Raw genomic sequence first — 22,621 nt, 5'->3', positions numbered from 1 at the left:
GCGCTGCTAGGGTTCAAGTGAAGTCTTCCTTCTCTGATGTAGGAGATGGGTGACACTAAGAATAGGTGAGAGGTGAGAGAGACTGTTTTTCAAAATTTTTTTAGAATTCTTTTCTTTTCTTCAAAAGCATTTCTTATAGAGAATTTGGGTTGAGTATGGGATTTTTAGGCAGATATATATTAACACATGAAAAAAAATAAAAAGATTTCACTTAAGCTTGTTAATCCACAGTAAGATTTCCATTCTAAAAGCCCAAAAGCCAAAAACAATTTAAACACAATAATAAAATAAAATACTTTTTCATTAGCACTCTAATGACCATTAAATCAAGAGACAACTTATTACCAAAAAAAAAATCAAGAGACAACTTTTGTAGAACCTCCGTGGCTGTCAACAGACATGATGCAGCGGCATCATGTCACACAAAACCTCTCACACACATATTTTATTGTAATCTCTTTCACATAAGATCCACACCTGTGAATAATATATTGAATCCACACTAAAACCTTTCTAAGGTATAGATTCAAAAAAGTATTCGTATATAACACCCTTACTACTAGAATATTACGCTTCCTGCTGCGCCACTCTGGTAGCGAGGACATTATGACCACTTCTCTCCATATATATCATAATAAGTAGGAGCCTCTAACTGAAAATCTTATCGACTTTTCTTTGAAAAATCGAAAATACATTTTTTCTTTTTATACAAGCATGCATACATATCAAGAATAACTTATACAAGTAGCATATCAATATTACATACATATATAATCATAATTCTTATCCCTCTTTACAAGATATAATAATAATGACGAGAAAAAACAATAACTAAGATAATACATTAAAGAAAAGCATGATCAAATTCTCAGAAAAATCTTCATAGGCTTCCTCATCCGTTTCCTGAAAAAGATAGGGCTGTAGTGGGTGAGAACTTAACCACACGGACTTACCAAAAGGATTTCAGAATTATCATAGAAGGACATGTATATGTAAAGCAAATTCATTTAACATCAATGATCATGACTCGTCTTATGAATCTGTTCCCTAATTTAAATTTATTTCATTCTTCATTCTATCCAATTCTTTACTCCTTAATTCACCAGCCTCGGTCTTTATTTCTTTAGCCATTTGATTATCCATTCAAAACCAAAATCATCAAAATTTTGCTTTATGTAAAAATTTAACTTATAACCTATAACCCTCATCAATTCCAAAATCTAATTTAACATATTATTTATAAGGATTCCGATCTCAACAAACACATCTATACATATCAATTTTTATCAACTTACCAGGGCATATAACTAACCCAATCACGGTCTCCAGTCCAAAACAATCACGACTTCCAATCCAAAAATACACCACAACACATCAAGAGATATAATTCAAATCAAACATGGCCTCCGGCCTAAAATACCTCAATATATCAATACATATCATTCAATCAATCAAGGCCTCCAGTCCATAATACACCATAACCACCATAATCTGACCAATAAGTCACAATCACAATAATCAGACAGACAATTAGACAATCACACATAGAGAACAATTATGATAATTAGTACAATTAGTAGTTACATAGATTATCAATTAGGCAAATCAAGAAATTATACAGACCCAAGCAATTTCAAACAAATGCAATATGATATATGTCTGTCCTACTAGTCATGAGTTCACGTGTTGGTTATGATGCCAAATCCAACACAAAATCTGGTTGGTAACTCCCGAATCGATCTCTCAATGTACATCCCGAGGAGGAATTAAATCATGGTACCATTATCTCAACGGAAAGTGCCGTCTCACCTTCTGCTGGAGGTATAAACCGTGCTAAAACAATAGAGAGTGTTGTCTCACATAAACTGAGAGTGTCGTTTCACCTTTCATCTGAGAGAATGGTGCTATCTGGGATATAGTACCCGCCACACTCATGGGATATAGTGTCTGCCACACTCTTAGAATATAGTGTTCGTCACACTTCACAAACAGAGAGAACCACATCACACCGTAACCAAGAAACAAGCGGGATGGAACCACCGTCCTTGCCCGTGCAAGTGCCAAATCAATACGCAAGTGGGACAAAATTCACGACCTTGCCGCATCAATAATCATCATCAAACTCAAACACGCATGCAGGATAAGACCACCGTCCTTGCTAACTCAGTAAAATCATTGACCTAAATCATTTTCATAAATTATGATATTCATTAACCCCAAATATTTATCAAATTATCAATTTCAATATCTCATGAGCGGAACCACGTCACCGTCCTCACTGTGGACAGGATAAACCACCATCTCCACAACATCAATCATAACCTTATTTCAGTCATAATCATCATAATCAAACATAACCAAGCTCAACATCAAAACCACAATTATATATAATCATATTTCAATCAAACCTCATCATAATAATAATTCATTATATTCACATTTATCACAAGGATAATTATCCTCAAGCCATGAGCGAGATAAAACCACTGTCCTCACCATAATTGAAAATTGAACTGAAGGAAATATTCAACCTTCTATCCAATTCCTGATGTGACAAGAGGGGGAATCCTCAACCTATCTTGTCCATCTCAATACAAGAGAGGAAATCCTTAACCTCAACTTGCCTATCTGTGAGCGGAATAAAGCCACCGTCCTCACTGTGGGCAGGACGAACCACCATCCCCACAACATATCCAAAACCTTTATAAAGATCATTTTTTATCTCCCCAATTAATCTTAATTAAAAATATAATCCTTTTTCATGGTTAATCAAACTCATATCAGTTAATTCTTTAGTTCACTTTTATTACTTTAGATTTCTCTAGAACTTCACGTAAACATTATCCTTAAATAAAAAATTAATCAAACAAAACTCATTTCCATTTAATCAAGTGCCCAAAACTAATTTCAACTTCATTTCTTTAGTTCAAGACTTTTCCAAAAGACTCGAAAATCATTTCATTGAATCAATCAAATTCAATTGATTTTAAATTCATTAAAAACTTCTCAAAACATAATTCTTCAAATCTAAATTTTCCAAATAAAGCTTCAAAATAAAGATTTTAGTGTTTTATGAAAATAAAAATTAAAAACCTTCATTTAAGTCAACTCCTTTTTAACATAAGCCTCATTCTCACCCTTTCTTAATCCCAAAACCCTTAATTTGATAATTAATTAACTTTCTAATTCCTCAATCAATTATACTTTTTTTTTTCAGGTTAATTACTTATATATATATATATATATATATTCTTTTCGTTATTAATCAAATCAAGTAAGTTAAGCCACCGAACAACTTTACAATTCAACTCAACCAAATAGAAATGCATTTGATTTTAAGAAAATTATCACACCAACTTCAACTCCATGTGATTTTAAGAAAATTATCACACCAACTTCAACTCCATGTTAAACTTATTTTAGTCATCCCTTAATTTAAATTCATTCAAAACTCACAAGGACATAGCCCTTCAATCGGAATTAATCAAGTTAAACTCTACAAAATATCTAGTTTTTATAGACATAATGATCCTCATTATCTTTATTATTCAATTTCATTCAATTCTTATTAAATTTTGGTAGCATTTCCCCTAAAACTCGGACTTTTTCACCCTTTAATGGTTCTTTCCAAACCAATATCTCTCAACGATTTCCAATAAGAGCATCCAGAATCTAAACAATTCTCAATATATACCAATCAAACCATTCAAAACATTCAACGATCCTTAGCATATACCAATCAAACATAATTAAAAATTTCAACAACCAATCATATTTTCAACAATAAGAAAATCAAATCAATCACAGTTCATAACCACAAACAATCCACTTCATCAATTAATCTCACAAAGCAGCCATAGTCTATTTGCAATTACTCATTTAAATTTTATTTCTTAAAAATCCAAAATCGCTATCCAGTTCCATTTATTCAAAACAGATCAATTTAATACATAAGACTCACATCATCACAAAAATGCATTTTTCATATCAATATCAATTTATAACAATTCTTTGACATAAAATATGTTTTAAGAAAAGCCCTTAACTCAATCGTGACTCAACTACTTACAAACTCCCTTTTATCTTTATTTCGCAGCACGGTATCGAATCCGACCGTTTTTCGAAGCAGCAACAGCCACAAAAAAGCAGAATGCAACAACAGTAACTCAACCCTAAGACATTAACGTCACAAAATCATCAACAAACTATAACAAAATACTAATGGTGAGTGTTTCGGAATAAGAAAACTTACTGTAACTAAAGAGGAATGATGGAATAGAGGAGCCACTACAAGAAAAAAGTTGAGTACCATCAGATTCGTCAAATAAATCTGATGGTAATTAAGTTACCGTCAGATTTTTTGTCGGAAACAATCGGACGGTATAAACCTCGCCGGTAAATGTTTACCGTTAGATATTTTTTGTTCGACGATAATTACCGTCGAATTTTGCGACGGATTACCAGTTCGAAAAACCAATTAGTTACCGGTGAATTTTTCCGACAGTAATGTTGGCGCTAAAAGATGTTGTTCCACGCCATATTACCGTCATTTTTTTCCAACGGTAATTTCGACGGTAATGTCAATTTTTTTAAAATTTGAAATAAATGATAAATTTAAATTTTGAATTAAAATTTTTTCACACAATTAGTGGTTAGTTCATAAATAATGAAAAGTTTTTATTTAAAATAAATAATACAATATTCAAATAAATTAAAAGTCAAGTACATCAAATAAATACAAAGAAACAATAAATAAAAAAACTAATATCTACAGATCCAGGTAGTCCCGTGGTCCTGAGTCGGCAGCACAGAAGGTGGTGATGTTCGCGTGCCACGAGCAGAACCGTTGCCACCAGCAGCAGTGCTGCCACCAGTAAGGTCGATGCTAGCGGCGCGCATTTGGGCTTGGTTCACCTCCATCTGAGCCTTTGAATGTCTACGCCAATGTGGCCTCACGGTCCAACGACTTCGACTACACAAATTGTGCTGAAATACAAAATTATTAGAATGCCTAGTAATGATATGTAAAACGAATATAATAAAGTTATTAACAAAATTAAAGGAACTACATACCATCCTGGCCTTAATCTTCATGAAGGTCGCCTAGCCGTTGTATACTTGGACGACCTGGCCGATGCCTTGTTAGCTTTGTTGGCAAGACGCCGATGCTTGAAACCCTCATTGGCCTCCCAATGAGCTAACAGGGCCTTCTTTACCTCCGGTCGGAGATAACCCGTCCGCTAGTCCCGCCCATGACGAACATCATCCAGCATCTTCTGAAGCCACTGACCCATTCTGTGGTCGAATATCTTCCGGATGGCCAGGTCGTGCTCAACATCCCAAATGAAGTGTAGCTGCAACAAAGAAACTTTAAAATTAGTTAAGCAAGATAGAGGATATAAACTAGTTAAAAAGGTTTGATACAGAAACAATGAAAGTAATTACCGCCCATTTCTCAAACTAGCGCTACCTGGTCTCAGCGAAAATCTTTGTGTAGTTGGCCAGGACTGGTCGTACATCAGCTTGATGACATTGGTCATCTTTTGAGTACACGCGTTGAGGTTCGGCAAAAACCTAACAACAACCCACAAACAATAATCAACCTAAATCCACCCAAATCAACCTAAATCCAATAAACATGAATCAACTTTCAGGAATCATAATCATTAAAACTAGAAAATAATAACCATCATTTCAAATCAACCTAAATCCACTAAACAGGAATCCATTTTCAGGAACTTTTAGCAATAACAGGAACCATAATCATTAAAACTAGAAAACAATAACCAGCATTCCAAATCAACCTAAATTCACTAAACAGGAATTCATTTTCAAGAACTTTCAGCAATAACAAGAACCATAGTCATTAAAACTAGAAAATAATAACCAGCATTCCAAATCAACTTAAATCCACTAAATAGGAATCAATTTTCAGGGACTTTTAGCAATAACAAGAACCATAATCATTAAAACTAGAAAATAATAACCAGCATTCCAAAGCAACCTAAATCCACTAAACAGGAATCAATTTTCAAGAACTTTCAGCAATAACAGGAACCATAATTATTAAAAGGGATACGTACTATTTTGGTTCCTAAGGTTTAGGGTCAAAATCAAATTCATCCCCAACGTTATTTTGAATTTAAAATTGTCCCCAACGTTATTTTTGGTATTAAAATCGTCCTTTTGACTTATTATGAACAAAAATACCCTCCACTATCACCACCACCTTTACTACCACCACCATCTCCCTTACTCCAACCAAATACCAATAATCAAATTCAAGAACACAATAGTCAACACCAACAATAACACATTATTCAAATTCAAAAAAAATAATCTCAAATTCAACAACAAAATCAACACACAACAATAATGAAATAAAAAAATAACAGATGCAGAAGCAGAAGCCAAAGCAAACGCAAATGCAGAAGCATAATTGGAAGTCAAAGCAGAAGCAGAAGCAGAAGCAGAAGCAGAAGCAGAATCGGCGAGGTGCAACGGCGAGGAGTAGTGGCGAGGATGCAAAGTGGCGACGAGGTCAGTAGCAGCAACACCACCGCCACCACCACCACCATCACCTCCCCGATGATGACGAGGAACACGAGGAGGGCAAGGGCCAAGCGCGTTGCTGCGAGGGCGAGTCGCAGCGCTGGCAAGGGTGACTTGCGGCACTGCAAGGGCCACGGTGAATCACGGCGCTGCGAGGGCAACAGTGAGTCGCGATGAAAACGACCAGGCACGACGAGGCTTCCTTCTCTCTGTGTCTCTACTTCTCTTTCTCTCTCTTCTGGAGATGTCAATGAGAAGAAGGGGTTGTGATGAACACCCCCTCATCTTCCCTTCTCCCCTTCCTTTCCCCTCTTCCTTCCCCCCTCCCCTGCATTCTTTCCCTTTTTTTTAGTTTTATAATTTTTTTATTAGAGGTAATTTAATAATAAAATTAAAATTTTATTAAAACGGATGATTTTAATACCAAAAATAACATTGGGGATGATTTTAAATCCAAAATAACATTGGAGTCGAATTTGATTTTGACTTTAAACCTTAGGGACCAAAACAATACTTATCCCTTATTAAAACTAGAAAACCATAACCAGCATTCAAAATCAACATAAATCCACTTAATAGGAATCTATTTTCAGGAACTTTCAGCAATAATAGAAACCATAATCATTAAAACTTGAAAACAATAACCAGCATTCCAAAACAACCTAAATCCACTAAATAGAAATCAATTTTCAGGAACTTTTAGCAATAACAGGAACCATAATTAGTAAAACTAGAAAACCATAAAGTATCACATGGGCATTGAATGTGATACTTACCTTATGCTGCCATCATGATAAACGCGCAACTATACGATGGGAGGTGGTGGAGGGGAATTAGATGCTTCCTCACTTCCGTGGATGGACTTCGGGGCTGCGGCATCCGTTGCTAGAGTTAGCGTCGCCATGGATGCGGGCTGCTGAGCTGTAGAAGACGGCATTGTCACCGTGACCAGAAGCATGTAGTTGAGGTTAGGGACCATGATGAACGGCTGGTCCGCTAAACCCGCAACCTGTGGCGTGACCAGGGTGGTCGGAGTAGAGGGAGAGGATCTAGAAGTTCCGAGGGTACCGGAAAAAATTCTCCCTCTACCATGACCACGGCTACGAGCACGACCTGCAGCCTGATTTGTAGCACCTCTTCCTATCGTCATGTCTGCATATATCAAATTATCAAATAATCTCAGCAATAATTTCTCAGCAAAATAGTCATCAACACAACAATTAACGCACTTAGACAATTCCAAACACTTCAAGCATTCAAAATCTAATGTATTGAATCAAACATAACTTAATCAACCTAAATCCACTAAGATTAGAAAACTAAACTGGACGAACTTTTAAACTGATTCAAAATTAAAAATCTAATTCTACTCAAACCTAAACTAAATTAAACTAAAATTAAAAAATTATCTAACAATCTCAGCAACAATAATGCAGCAATTAACACAATTAGATAATGTCAAACACTTCAAGCATTCAAAATCTAATGTATTGAATCAAACATAACTTAATCAACCTAAATACACTAATATTAGAAAACTAAACTGAACTAACTTTGAAACTGATTCAAAATTAAAATTCTAATTCTGCTCAAACCTAAACTAAATTAAACTAAAATTAAACAATTATCAAACAATCTCAACAATAATTTCTCAGCAAAATAGTATCAACACATCAATTAATACAATTAGACAATTCCAAATACTTCAACTATTTAAAACCTAATGTATTGAATCTAACCTAACTTAATCAACCTAAATCCACTAAAATTAGAAAACTAAACTGAACTAACTTTGAAACTAATTCAAAATTAAAATTGAAATTCTATTCAAACCTAAACTACATTAAACTAAAATTAAAGGATTTGGAAAAGAGTTGTTCAAGAACCCGTAATGAAGAACACAGCAAGAAATAAGAGAAGACTTGGATGTTGTAGTGGTGGTCACCAAAGTTGCTGTAGTGGCAGATGGTGGTGGCAACAGATGGTGGTGACGGCGATGAAGAGAGAGAGAGAGGCAGGGGATGAAGGAGAAGAAAGAGGGGGTGATGACGACGGAGAGCGTGGCGACGGTGGTGCTCTCAGCGGCGACGGGAGGGGGCAGAGAACGGAGGTGGTGGCGGTGATGAGAGAGAGGGTGAAGATGAAGAGGGAGTGTGTGAAATTCGAAATGGGGAAGACGACGTTCGCGCTTTCATTTAAGGCACCATTACAGTCGGGTTTATCGTTGAATTAATCTGACAGTAACGCTTTTCGTGTGCCTAAAACACAGCATTTCATTAAACATTATTACCGTCGAATCTTTCCGCCAGTAAATCCGACGGTAGTTGACAAAAATTTCTTTTTTTCCTCCAAATATTACCGTTTACGTTACCGTGGAAAATGTTGTTTTGAAGGTAATATTTTAGGGTTACAAATTTACTGCCTAATCCGACGAAAATCTCGTCGCTAACGTCCAACGCTAAATCCGACGGTACTCAACGTTTTTTTTTTGTAGTGAGCAGTAGCTCCGACGGTGGTTCCCGCGACAATAGAGCCATACCGGGTGACCAAAAACTCCGGCAGCGGTAGAAAAACAGCAACGACAATGCTCCCCGCAGCAAGCCCTAGCAGCGGCGGTGGGTTCTCGCAGCTCCACAGCGGCGATATGGCTTCGCGCAACTCCCATGGTAGCGACGGCTGCAGCAGTTGCTTCGAGTGGCACCAACGACGGCGATGGAAGCTCTGGCACTGACGGCGATGGCCTCCTACTCCCTCCTTGTCGTGGTCTCCCTCTCTCTCTCTTTCTCTCTCTCTTGCGGTTCTGTTTCTCCATCGGGCTCCTTGGCGGCGTTCTCCATTGACGGCGACGATGAAGACCTCGATGTCAGTAGCTCCTCGCGGCTCTCTCTCTCTGGCGGCGACGGTGGCAGTGACGCCCACCATCCCTCCTTCCTTCTCCTTCTCAGCTTCTTCCGTTCTCGCTCTCTCTTGATCTCTTTTTCTTTCTTTCTTTCTTTACTGTGGCTGGATGTTAGGGAGTGGCGATTAGGATAGTTAGGGAGTGAGGTGAGTGTTTGAAATTAGAGTTAGTGTGGGTTGATTTGGAATTAGAGTTTTAGATAGTGTAAAATTTTTTTAATAAAATAGTATAATAGAGTAGTAAATTAAAAATCAAATTTAATCGAATATAATTAATTTTAAGGATATTATTTATTTATTTATAAATTCATCAATTAATTTTAAATACCTACTCTAATTTAAAAATAAAAGATAAATAAACTAATTTTCTTTTATTCATTGAATAAACTTTAAATTTTAATATTTAAATTAAATGGTATAAAATTTTTATAACTTTGATTTAATTATTTTTTGTAAATTAATAGAAGATATTAATTTAGTTTTGTCAGATATTTATAACCGTTGTGCATTCAGTTTTGTCAGATACACGGTGGAAAGGCAGAGTTTTGTCCGTGCAAGAATTAGAGATTAGTTTTTTTTTTTTTGGTATACAGAATTAGAAATTAGTTAGTAATGATGTGAGAATTATATTTTTGTGTTTGGGCCAGGAAAATATAACAATTTTTGGGCACTTAAGAAAAAAATAAAATTATGGAGACGTTAAGACAAATTGAATTTTTTTGTGATTTGGACTAGACACGTGAAAGGACCATGAAACCCATCTTTGTTTTTCTTTTGAGCGTACCAGACTATCCGGAGCTCTTTTTTATTTTTTATTTTTGGAATGTTCACAGTTTGTATTTACCGAAGGATATTAATTTGTTTTGTTTTTATCGAATTTAAAAAATTTAAAATAATTTTATATATTAAATAATTTTTAAATTTAAATTTTATATTTATTTTTATTATATTATTTTTAAATTTTAAAATTATTTTACCAAATATAATTATTATTATTTATTCTTATTAAAAATTATTTTTAATTTGATTTATCAAATATATATACTATAACTTTTAGAAAGTTCTTCTTTAAAAATTAGCTTAATAAGCTATTTTTAAAAGTAAATTTTACCAAATTTTTATATTTACAATTTCTTTTTTGAAAATACTAAATGTGAAATAGTGTTTTGTATATTGAAATGATCCATTTAAAAAAGTTAAAAAAATTGAGCTACTTGTTTCAAAGAAAAATCCAAACCCACCCTAAAGTGTTGTTTAGTTATTCATTTTAAATTTAAATTTAAATTGAAAAATGTGAAAAGGCCTAGGTTATCAAAGATTTGAATAAAGAAAAGTATACGTAGGATAATTCTTTGATTCCAGTTAGTAAGATAAGGGGGTCGGATCTTGAACTAAGAAATAGATTCTAGAAGCTAAAAAAGGGTATCCTGAGCAATTTCGATAATCGGGTTCATTGATAATGCCGTTCATGAGCCGGTAAAGTCGATATCAATCAACTGGGATCGGATCTAGCCGGAAGAGGGCCCGCCCGGAAAACTAGACCCGATGTCGGAGTAGGATTCCCATCTACCAGTTGCTAACCTATCACTGCAAATTCAATCAAGTTGAAATGCCACTCTTTAAGCCAAGAAAAAGGGCCTTTTTCATGCCGAATGGATTCTATCTTGACTGGTGTCTGCGGATCGGATCGGATCGGATATGGCCGAAAATTCGATCCGATCCGCACAATTTTCATCAATCGAATCGGATATGATATCCGCACTTTTTAGTGCCGGATCCGATCCGATCCGTGCGGATCGGATCGGATCGGATCGGATATTGGATATATTCGCATAATTAAACCTTCTCTTTTTAATCATATTTCAATGTAAAAAAATTCAATAAAAATATTTCTTTCATACTTTTCAACTTATTTATTCGTAAAATATTTTTAATCAAACTCTTTCTAAATAACAAAAATAAAATAATACAATATATGAATAATAATTACTAACTAAAACATACAAATAAGTAAATATAATACCAAATATATATATTATTTATTTTTTAATTATTATTGTGCGGATCTGCGGATCCGCGGATCGGATACGCAATCCGATCCGCAAAGGGTGCGGATCGGATCGTATCCGCAATTTTCGGATCGGATGCAGATATTTACTGCGGATCTGCGGATACGATTCGATCCATGGACACCCCTAAGTATATGGAATGAAGAGGTTATTAGTCAAAAACTAAACAAAATCACATTAATTTATATTAATAATTAATTAAAATTAAAAAAAATTAAAATTGATTAAGTAAACCTAATTAAAATCTATAAAAACCTTCATGTTCTCTCTTACATTAACTTACCCACCTCCAACAAGACCCTTCTCTCTCACCGCTGTAGCGGAGCATGTGCTGCAAGGTGTCGGTTATCATCTCGTCTAAACCTCTGCCGCAGAGCCTATGGAACTTGCTGCCAGTGCTGCAACTGTGTGCCGCCAGGCACCGCCGGCAACCAAGTGTGCCCTTGCTATGCTAGCTTGACCACTCACGGTGGCAAGCGCAAGTGCCCTTAATTTCAATCGATTACTTAATTAAATTCATATATGTGTATATTGCTCCATCACCACGCTCTGAATAAACTCATGGAAGAATAATAATTGTTTACTCGTTTTTTTTGTTCAATCCTTGCTGAATCAATAATCATTATTGTGCAAATTTGGTGGTTTCTTTTTCTTTTTATTTTGTTTATATATGTACCTTAATTTGCTGTATGATTGTATCAATTATGTTATTAATAAAAGAGTTTACTATTTTATGTCGATATTGTTTTCTGCGTTTTGGAATATTAGGTGTTGTTTTGATGATTAAAGAGACTGCAAACTACACACTTGATCTTTGACAAAAGGAGTCTTTGAATAATTACAGAAATATAAAAAAAAATATCCATTTAATATAAAAAAAAAACATCCTAATACTTAACAAAAAAAAAATATCCAGTTATATTTTAGCAAAAATAATTAAATATTTATAAAATTTAAAAAAAATTATGAAATTCTTAAACAAATAGAGACATTCACATTTGTAATACAAAAAAATTCGAAAAATATATAAAAGAACATCTATTTAGTATGAAAAAGAAACATTCTAATATTTAGCAGGAAAAACATATATATATATATATTAACTCGTAGAGATTTTAGATTCACCCAAAAATATTTAGTTGATTTTTGACTAATACCCTTTTGGTTCCTAACATTGTTGCAAAATTAACCTAAATCTAATTTTGGATATAATTTCGAAAAAATGCCACATTTTTTTTACCGATATTGAATTTTGATTGGAATCACAAATAATGTTACATATAAATTTGTTATTGTACAAAATTGGAGCATGTTCGTTAGTCGTTACATATATTTTGGGGTAATTTTTTGATTTTTTCTTTTTAATTAGAAAGTGGTTTATGTTTTCAAACAATACAATAAAATTAATAAGCAATTAATTTTTAACAGATATTTGTGTTTTTTTTTTTTAATAAAAAGAGTATATAGAACATTATTATTTTGTGGAAGATTTGGTATTTCACGTTACATGTTGGGACTGTTGTATAATAATAATAAATACCTGTGTAATTTTTTTTAGATTAAAGCTGTACATTTTTTAGTGGAGTTAATAGTCAAAATCGTCCCAAAAAGATATCCCGATCTCCATTTTTGTCTCTGAAAGATAAATTTAATCAAAATTATCCTCGAAAGATTTAAAATTAATAACGTTAGTCCCTCCATCTATTCTGTCACTAACGACGTTAACTTTGGTAACGTGGCACGGTAGTTTTTTTTTTTTCATGGGCTGTTAAGCCCAAAAAACAAAAACATATCCTAACTACCCATAACCCGACCCACCCGTACCCACCCTTAAAATCCTTCCTCAATCGTCTGAGTAGCTTCAAGTCTCCATTCCCATCTCGCTGCAACACAACCTCCGCCACCTATCAAGCGTGTTAGAGCCCCTGCTCCACAGCTGCTGCCTCTCTCTACTATCGGTTTGGATTAAGTCTTTCACATTTGGAGAGAGATCTGACTTACTTTGGAGTTTGGATTTTGGAGGTCGTCTATGTGAAAACAATTTTTCTTCTCTTTGTCGCTTTCGTTAGGGTTATTTAACAAATATTCTTGGTGCTTAAGCTTATATCTCACTCCTTCACCACACTGGTATGTTTCATCGTTGAAACTCCCTTTTATTACTACTATTTTATATCGTGTGAAATTTTCATTTTTTGAAGCTGTTGTGTCCAAAGATTGTGCCTTTTTTGGGGCATATCAGGTGTGGTGGTGTGATCATTCATGGTACACTGATCATGCGCTTTTGTTTTTGTGTTTTTGATTCTAGTAATTTTTTGGTTTATCTTTGGGTTATATTTTTGCATGCTTGGTTTTGTTCATAGAACGAGATCTTATCTTTGCTTAAACATTAAAATTGAACATTTTCTCTTGGTTAATTATTTTGCATGTTTGAGATTGTGATGATGCTATGTTGATTCCTTTGTTTATTTTGACATGCACTGAATTGGATTGGGGGTGGAAAGCGAGCACTATACTATTGATGCGGCGGCGGTGGCAGCAGCTGTGGAGCGGGGGCTCTAAGACGCTTGATAGGTGGCGGAGGTTGAAATTTAGGCAAGGCATGGTATCTCTGCAACATCCGGCGACGACGGTGGTGGTTACTGGAGACGTGCGTAGCATGAAGCTTGAAGAACCACCATTGCGGGGGTTGTGTTGCAGCAGGACGGAATGGAGGGTCGAAGCTACTCAGAATCTCAGATGGGTTGAGGAGGGATTTTCGGAGCGGGTACGGGTGGGTCGGGCTATGGGTAATTAGTGTTTTGTTTCTGTTTTTTGGATGACCAAAAGGACAAAAAAAAAAAAAAAACTAACATGCCACGTCAGCAAAGTTAACGTCGTTAGTGACAGAATAGACAAAGGGACTAACGTGATTAATTTTAAATCTTTCGAGGACGATTTTGTTTAAATTTATCTTTCGGAGACGAAAATGGAGATCGGAGTATCTTTCAGGGACGATTTTGACTATTAACTCTTTTTTAGTGGTTGTCTTTTTTTTCTTTTGGTAAGTTTTTAGTGGTTGTCTTACCTTAGGAATTAAGACCACCGTGTATTTTCTAGTCATATATTCATATGAAGTTCGAAGCCCATCCATTGGCCTAACTCCACAGGTTTTGAACAACCTACTTAGCCCAATACTCACCAAAAAACAATTAAGCTAATTGACATGGTTAATCACATGGCTAATCACAATTACACTACAGACCCCTGCTGATTCATCTGAAAAAGCTGCTGCAAGGTCATTCCACCAACTATCCAATTCAACCACAGCAAATGCGGTTGTCAATATGGGATGAGGACAAATCAGTGACATCACTTCTACATGTATGGATGTTATTTAATATCTATACCATAGCAAGACCCGATTTATTAATGTGTTTTAGAAATCTAAACGAAGGGTAGGATTAGGAACTGTTAAACAGATTTTCTGCAAATCAAGAGCGAAAGATTCTAGTCATTGCAAAAAAATTCTGGGTTGGCTCCATATCTAATTTTTAGGAGCCAAATCTACTCTTTTTGTGGACACTAATTTAACATACATCAAAGTCCTTTTTTGTCGCGAGAAAAAAGCGAAAATTTTGTTATTTTTTTAATGATAAACTTATAAATACAAAAGGATAAAGTTTGAGACAATTTTGTAAATATAAATAATGCTTTAAATTAAATAAAGAAGACTAAAAAAGACATAAATGAAATAAATTACAAAACAAAGAAAATAAATTTTGCATAACAACGTAAATTTGCAGAAATATAAATTGGAATTTACAAGAATAATGGAAGAAAAGATGGAAAGAAACCTATAGAAATCTAATTTAAAAATAACAAAGTATTAAAAAGTCTCTAGGATATGAAAATTTGTGAGAGTGTTTTTGAAAAAAATTTTTAACTTCGAATTTATTGTTTGCCACTTTATTTATAAGCATCTCCGACCAATCATGTACTGCCACCTGTCGATCTGAAAATGACTCAGGAAATAACCGTTTCCGTCAAATATAACTTGATAACTGTCCCGTTCATAAACTTTAAGAAAAAACTACCTTTCCATTTAGTCAAACAACGATTAGGAATCGAATCTCTTTCCAATACCATGCATTGATACCATCTTGAGTGTTCTACAAATCGTTGACATACAAACAACGATGTTTAATTTTTTCATCGTCTTTCTTTCAATCGAATCCTTCTTCGATCTAAAAAGTCACCAAGTCAAACTGAACGTATCGATATTTTTTGTCGATTCTCGACATTTACCTTGTCGAGTAACAAATTGTCCCCTTGAATCGACCATTTATTTGTTGTTTCAAACAGAGAATGTGTCGATTGAAAATTGATTCTTTCCTTTTTTTTTTTTAAATCGATCAGAATTAACCCAAAACTTGTAACTGAAATTACCTTAGTAATTGTTCCTATTATTATGACCATTAAATGCGCGTCCTATCACGCACGTCTTTTCACTACTCTCATGCTTTTTTTTCCTTTAAAATAAAAGGCAAAAAATTTCTCTTTTTCTTCACTTACAAATATTTTGAACTCAGCTAGATAAAGAAAAATTCCCTGAGATTTCTTTACTTCATTTTTCTTCCTTGTGCTCCGTTTTCACCGTTAGCTTTACCTTCAATCCACAAAAAATTTTTTCTTTATCATCTTCAATGTTGCTCTTGAAAATAAACGCCATTACTTCAGCTAGTATCACCCATCTTCGTTTTATTCATGTATCACATTCATGAATTTTAATCTTGTTTTGATTTTTTTATATGGGTAATCCTATGATATAATTTGTATTTTATACTATTTTATTCCTAAATTTAGATTGTCTGCTCTCAAAATAGATCTTTTCAATTGTATTTTATGATGAATGTTATTTTGATTATGATAATGAGGTTTTTTATTACTATTATTTATTATTATTTTTTTAATATAATAGCCATGACATCTGAAAGAGTACCTAATTAAACAAAGAAAAAGAACCCAAGGAAAAAACTCTTAGAACAAGCTTAAAAGTTCTATCTAGGAATTTAGACACTATTATCGAATACCCTTTTGACTTCACTAATGTAAATACAATCTTTTTTCTTTTTGTTGTCTTGGACCAAATGCATTGTTTTTTAAGCCTTTTATTGTCCCCTTCACTTATTGACGAGGTTTTTTTCCTTTTTCCCCCTTTACCAAACCAAGATCTCCTGATAAAAGATTATATTTATATGGCTCCTTTTGATGACAATACCCGTACTTTCAAGAGTCTACTATAGCTAAGTTAATAGATAATTGAGTATGCTATGAAATTGTTAGGATCTCATATAGATCTTTATGACCCTGGCCTGTAAATAGATTCTTATGGGCTTCTAAGATCTCTTTTATATCATGACCAATCTTCCAGTTGGTTCTAGAAGTACCACATGAGTGGATATATAGAAATCCAAATTCGCCGAATCACTTATGTTATGATCATCTACAACCTAGGTCTTCTTGTTCCTTCATCTGACTTATGTTCTTCATGTAGCATTCAGATCGAATGACTCTATGAAATTACGTCGCTACTTATGCATAGTTCGGATAACGTAGGAGACATCTCTATTTTTTTTATTAAACTACTCTTCCACCTTAGCCCATAACAACAATAAAGAAGTCTTGTGACCCACAAATTCAGCCCAACAGAATACATAAATTCAGTTACAATTTTAGTCTTTATTATTTTATCTTATCTTATCTTTAGTTGTTCTTATATTATCTTTATTTGCTTTTATCTTTCTTAGGCCAATACTATATATATATATATATATATATATATATATATATATATATATAGTTTTACCTTCATAATACAATTCAATTCAATCAATCAAGAAATACAAAGTATAATATTCTTCCTCTCTTCTTTTCTTATTCTTTCACAATTTTATCATGGTATCAGAGTCATGGTATTCTCCTTGAGGAGGATATATAAGTTATTATTTTTTCGGTGAGAAATCACCATGCTCCTTTTTCAACTTCCTCCTATAATGAATAATCAATGTTCCAATTTAGTTCAAAATCCAACCAATCTCTATTACGTCCATCCAAGTAAAAATCCAACATCAATCTTGGTTACACCTGTTCTAACCGGAAACAACTATCATTCATGGAATAGTTACTATGGCCTGTCTGCGCCTTCTTCTGGCAGTTTCATCTGTACCTTCTTCTTCTGAGAGTTTCGTAATGTCTGCATTCTATTTCGACAGTTCAATTTGCATCTGTTTTAGCAGTTCCATCTGCACTCTTATTGCACTCCACGCGCCCTCTATTTTTTATCGCGCTCTACGCGCCCTCTGAAAATCACTCTTATTGTGCCATACACACCCTCTGAAGATCAATCCTATCGCGCTCCTTTTTTTTAAGATTGCTGCTTGCTCTCTCTCTCCCTCAAGCACAGCATCTCCTTTTATATTTTTGTCGTTGACAGCTCTAATTCCGCCGCACGCATCTCCCTCTGCGTCACCATGTCAGACGCGTCTTCCTCAATAATTTCATCGGAACTTATCCAAGCTGTAGATTATTGACAACTTCCATCCACCAGCTTGTTGGGCGTATTAAACTACTCTTCCACCTTAGCCTATGATAACAATAAAGAAGTCTCGTGGCTCACAAATTCAACCCAACAGAATACATAAATTTAGTTACAATTTTAGTCTATATTATGTTATCTTATCTTTATGTTATTTTCTTATCTTATCTTATCTTATCTTTACTTTTATCTTTTGTAGACAATGCTCTATGTATATTTAGTTTTACCTTCACAATTCAATTTAATTCAATCAATCAACAATCAATAAAATTTTTTTCATCTTTTCTATTCTTTCTCAATTCAATCTTTAGAATTACTACTGCTTAACTTTCAATTCGTCTGTGACCATTAAATGAAATATGAATAACTTACCCCCTCTTTGAAACAAGGGATGTCTCTGGTTTTATCGTGTTTGAAACAATTTTGTTTTCTCCATATTATTATATATCTAGCAGGCGAATATAAAACACATGGATACAAGTTATGCTGTGGAATAAAAAGAGAATTTTAAATTGGGTGAGAAGAGGTGAAGAAAAGGAGTTAGAACCTACATGTGTTATTTTTTTTTGGAGACTTACTTGTCCTTGAACTTTTTTACCATACGATCCAACTAAGCACCGTTATGAACATTTGGGGAGTCTGACTTCCATATTAGTTCATCTTATTATGCTCTCAACCAGCAGTTAGAGAGACCTCTTATTCACATATTTAAAAAATGAGGAATGAATTTGTATTTTTCAATCATAAAAAAATAATTTATTTCTGAAAAAAATTATCAAAGACTTCTTTGTCTTTTACTCTAAAATTTTGTATTTAACGTTAATGATATTTAAATGCAAACTAATGGCAGTAAATTTTCTTTTTTAGCTCAAGGGCACCACAAATATTATTAAAAAGTAAAACAGAAATCAAATTCAAAAGCAATAGTTTAAAAAAGGTCTGTTATTTTGTGAAGAAAGAGGATGACAACGATGTTGCGCATCTTCGATAGAGTAGTTCAAAAAACTTTTTTGACAACTAGTGAAACGGGGGTCTAGTGTGTTAGACTAACGTATTTGAATATATTTATTTATATTTTAGGCGATCTGATATGTTTCTATTTGTATATTTAGAAATGGTTGGAATATATATGATAGGGTCGAGGAGGTGAAGCTAACTAAGAATGTTTCCCTAATCGAGTTATAGAAGTTTGATCTATTTTGCATGCATGAATTTTACGAGAGAAAGAACATTCATATGTGGCTTAATATATATTCCGTATTTTAAAAAACGATGCTGCGGTTTTGTGTTTGCAGAATAGAGTGTGAGGTAATGTTAATTAGGAATTGTGGAGTGTGTGATTAATGTTCTGAAATTTTCTTTTGGCGAAATTTGGTAAAAAGCAATTGGGAAAGGGTGGCTATGCATTTTTTAATTGGTCTTTGACTAGTCGAAGTCTTGTTTTTTCTTTATGAAATCAATCCTAATTTCTAAATTTTGATACAATTAAATGGAGAAAAAATAATTAATTAATTTGTACACATCACTGTGATTTATTGTAAACAAAAACAAGACATATACATAAATAATATTGGATTAGGGAAACTGGTTTAGTAGTTAACCTTTTGTTTTATTAAAGTTAAAAAATCCAAAATAAAAATAATATTGATTGAATGATGTAACATTTCAAAAAAAATGTAAAGACATTATACAGGATTAAACTTTTTATTAATAATAATAATAATAATAATAATAATAATAATAATAATAATAATAATATTGAATTTGGAGGAGGTAATAAAAGTGCTTGTAAATCAATTTGAAGAAACCAATGAATCAATAATGCAAAATAGTGCCTAACCTAAGTGAAATGAGTCAATATGATGTAGATGGTCTTGGTTGCGAGCCAACTTTTGTCTCATAATAAAGACTTAGGTAAAGTGAAGTGATCAAATAATAAAGTTTGGTGTCGGTGATGGATTTCATAAAATAAATAAAAAACAGTCAATCACATCATCAAATTAAATCTCTGGTTAGTGGCAGTGGGCACCAGTGGTGTGTGGTGAATGGTGATGCTCCTCCCCTTTTATTCACACTGAAGCTCCGAACCATCAAAGAGCGCAATGTGCTAATGTAATAAACCAGCTACTTCACTGTTCTAGTAAATCAAGACCTTACATTTTTAATTTTGATTGATCTAAAGATTCATAATTAAAAGGATATTATAATTTATACATTACAAGTGATATTTTTAGAATTTGAAATTCAAGAATACAGAAAATTTTGAAAATAGCCTTGTTTAAGGTGTTGTAATTTGCAACATTTTTATATTTTGGATAGTATTTTTCAACTAATTATAAAATTAATAAATGACCAATAATAATTTATGAAAATTCGTGTGACTTTAAAGTTATGGGTTGAAATAATAAAAACAATCACTGATATATTTATTAGATTAGGTTGCGTACATTATATTCTTTAAATACGTTCTTTTTCGAACCATACGTTAATGCAAAATATTTGTGCATTGATTCTCTTTTAATAATATAAAAATAAATTTAGAAAAAGTAGTAATAATAATAATAATGATATGAAAAATTTTTATTGTTAAGAAGTATTATTACTATAAAAAATGATATAAAAAACAATGTTACAAAATCAAGAGTTTATTTGTTTAAAAAAATCAATGGCTTAGTGGTAATTCTCACGTTATTTTTTCTTTAACAAACTAAAATTTACACATTGCAACGCTAATTACTAGAGTTTACTAGCTACCTCGTGTGTTAAATTGGTTTATTGATATTTTAATTGAATTATTTATTTTTAAAAATTATAATTGCTAAAATACAATTAGATAAATGGGAATATAAGTATTTTTTCGTTTATGTTTCCTTAATTTTTGTGTATAATTTCCACTATGTATTCTAGCTGCTCGAATGATAAAAGTATACAAAAATAATAATTACTCAAATCCGTTTTTAAAATTTTTAAAATCGAATATTGTAGTTTCTCAAGTTTTAAAATACACAAATAATTTATAGAGTATATTTTTATTAGACAATACAGTCTCTCTTTCTTAGCCATTAACGACAATTATTGATGTGAAACATTAACTTACACACATAGCCATTAAATATTCACTTGTGTGATTTAAACAAATCAATTCTCAAAATGAAGTACAAAACAATTTTAAAAAAATTTAAAAAATCTCTAAAAAAATTAAAAAAATTTAAAAATAGACCCCTTAAATTATTTATATATAATTATTTTTAAATTAATAAATTTTAATTTTTAAAATTTTTTATTTATTTATCTCAAATTTAATTATTTTTATATATATAAATTTTTTTATGTATTTTCAAACCCTAAATTATAAATTAATTTTAAAAAGGAATTAATTTTCTAAAAAAATAATTTAAAATAAATGAACTGATATTTATTTTTATCATATAAAATATTAATTTAATTTAATTTATAGGTATTATATTTTATGATTTTTTTAATGATGGAAAAGAGAATGGACTAGTGTAATTTGGAGAAATAGAATAACTTTCATTTAACATAAAATTTTTCACATAAACAATTAAGAATATTTGTGAAAATACTTATAAAGTTAACAATTTAAAACTTGCATACAATGCCAACTAAGTCATCTATGAAGTCAAATTTATAAGTTTTTGTCAACCACGAGGATGATTTATAAAATTTCAATTTAAAACTCCTAATATTTTACAACATTTGAAGAACAAATGTCTTGATAAATTCAAGTGTTTTGTTTATGTTTCTTTAAAAAATTAAAAATTTACTGGTTGTAATATTGCACAAAATAAGCTTGTAATTAAAGTTATTTGTGCTACCATAATTAGTAATTATGTCCCAAAAAAATAAAATTTTTTCACTTATGAATATTTTTTAAATCTATTTGGTGTCAATATTTTAAGAATTTAGGCATATAAATAATGATTTTCATAAAATAATGATCTCTTAAATTTAGTTGTTATTATTATAATTTCTATATTATAATTTCATAAGTTAATAAGTTAATAATTGAATAATGTTATTTCTGACGATATTTTAGTGTTAATAAATAAAATTATCTTTTAGTATATATTTTAATTTTTGTATTTTTATTTATTATATATTTTTTAACAATATTTTATTATTCTAATTAATAAAAATATTATAAGATGTTAACTTTTGAAAAAGATTAAAAACATTTGAAAGGACTGTTTTAAAATTTTTAAAATTTGTTAAAGACTATTTTAAAAAAATAAGCAAAGCCCAATCCTAGTCTTAGGGAGATCTCAACAACCTCCCTAACAGAAGGGAACATTTATCCACTATTAAATATTGAACTATTTTAAAAGGTGGTTATTGACTCTACATCTACATTTATAAATACGATGACCCCAGGTATTCTTCAAATCCAATCTAGTGAATCTACTATGAACTTACTTAAAATCTTTGCTAACTTAAGTATCAGAGTCTGTTGTAGGTATCACTCCCACCTCTATTCATAGACAACTCAGACGATTCATTCTCACTAAAA

At 32.4% G+C, this 22,621-nt stretch overlaps 1 pseudogene; it reads left to right on the top strand.

Annotated features, from left to right (window-relative positions):
• Window positions 1-11,594: 11,594 nt before the first annotated feature.
• Window positions 11,595-12,011, top strand: LOC148563618 (snakin-2 pseudogene; annotated as a pseudogene).
• The last annotated feature ends 10,610 nt before the right edge of the window (window positions 12,012-22,621 follow it).

This window comes from Arachis ipaensis, chromosome B5, assembly GCF_059453495.1.
Source record: "Arachis ipaensis isolate K30076 ecotype BB chromosome B5, ASM5945349v1, whole genome shotgun sequence".
Lineage (NCBI taxonomy): Eukaryota > Viridiplantae > Streptophyta > Magnoliopsida > Fabales > Fabaceae > Arachis > Arachis ipaensis.
The sequence above is the reverse complement of the archived record's forward strand: the minus strand, read 5'-3'. Positions and strand labels throughout refer to the sequence as shown.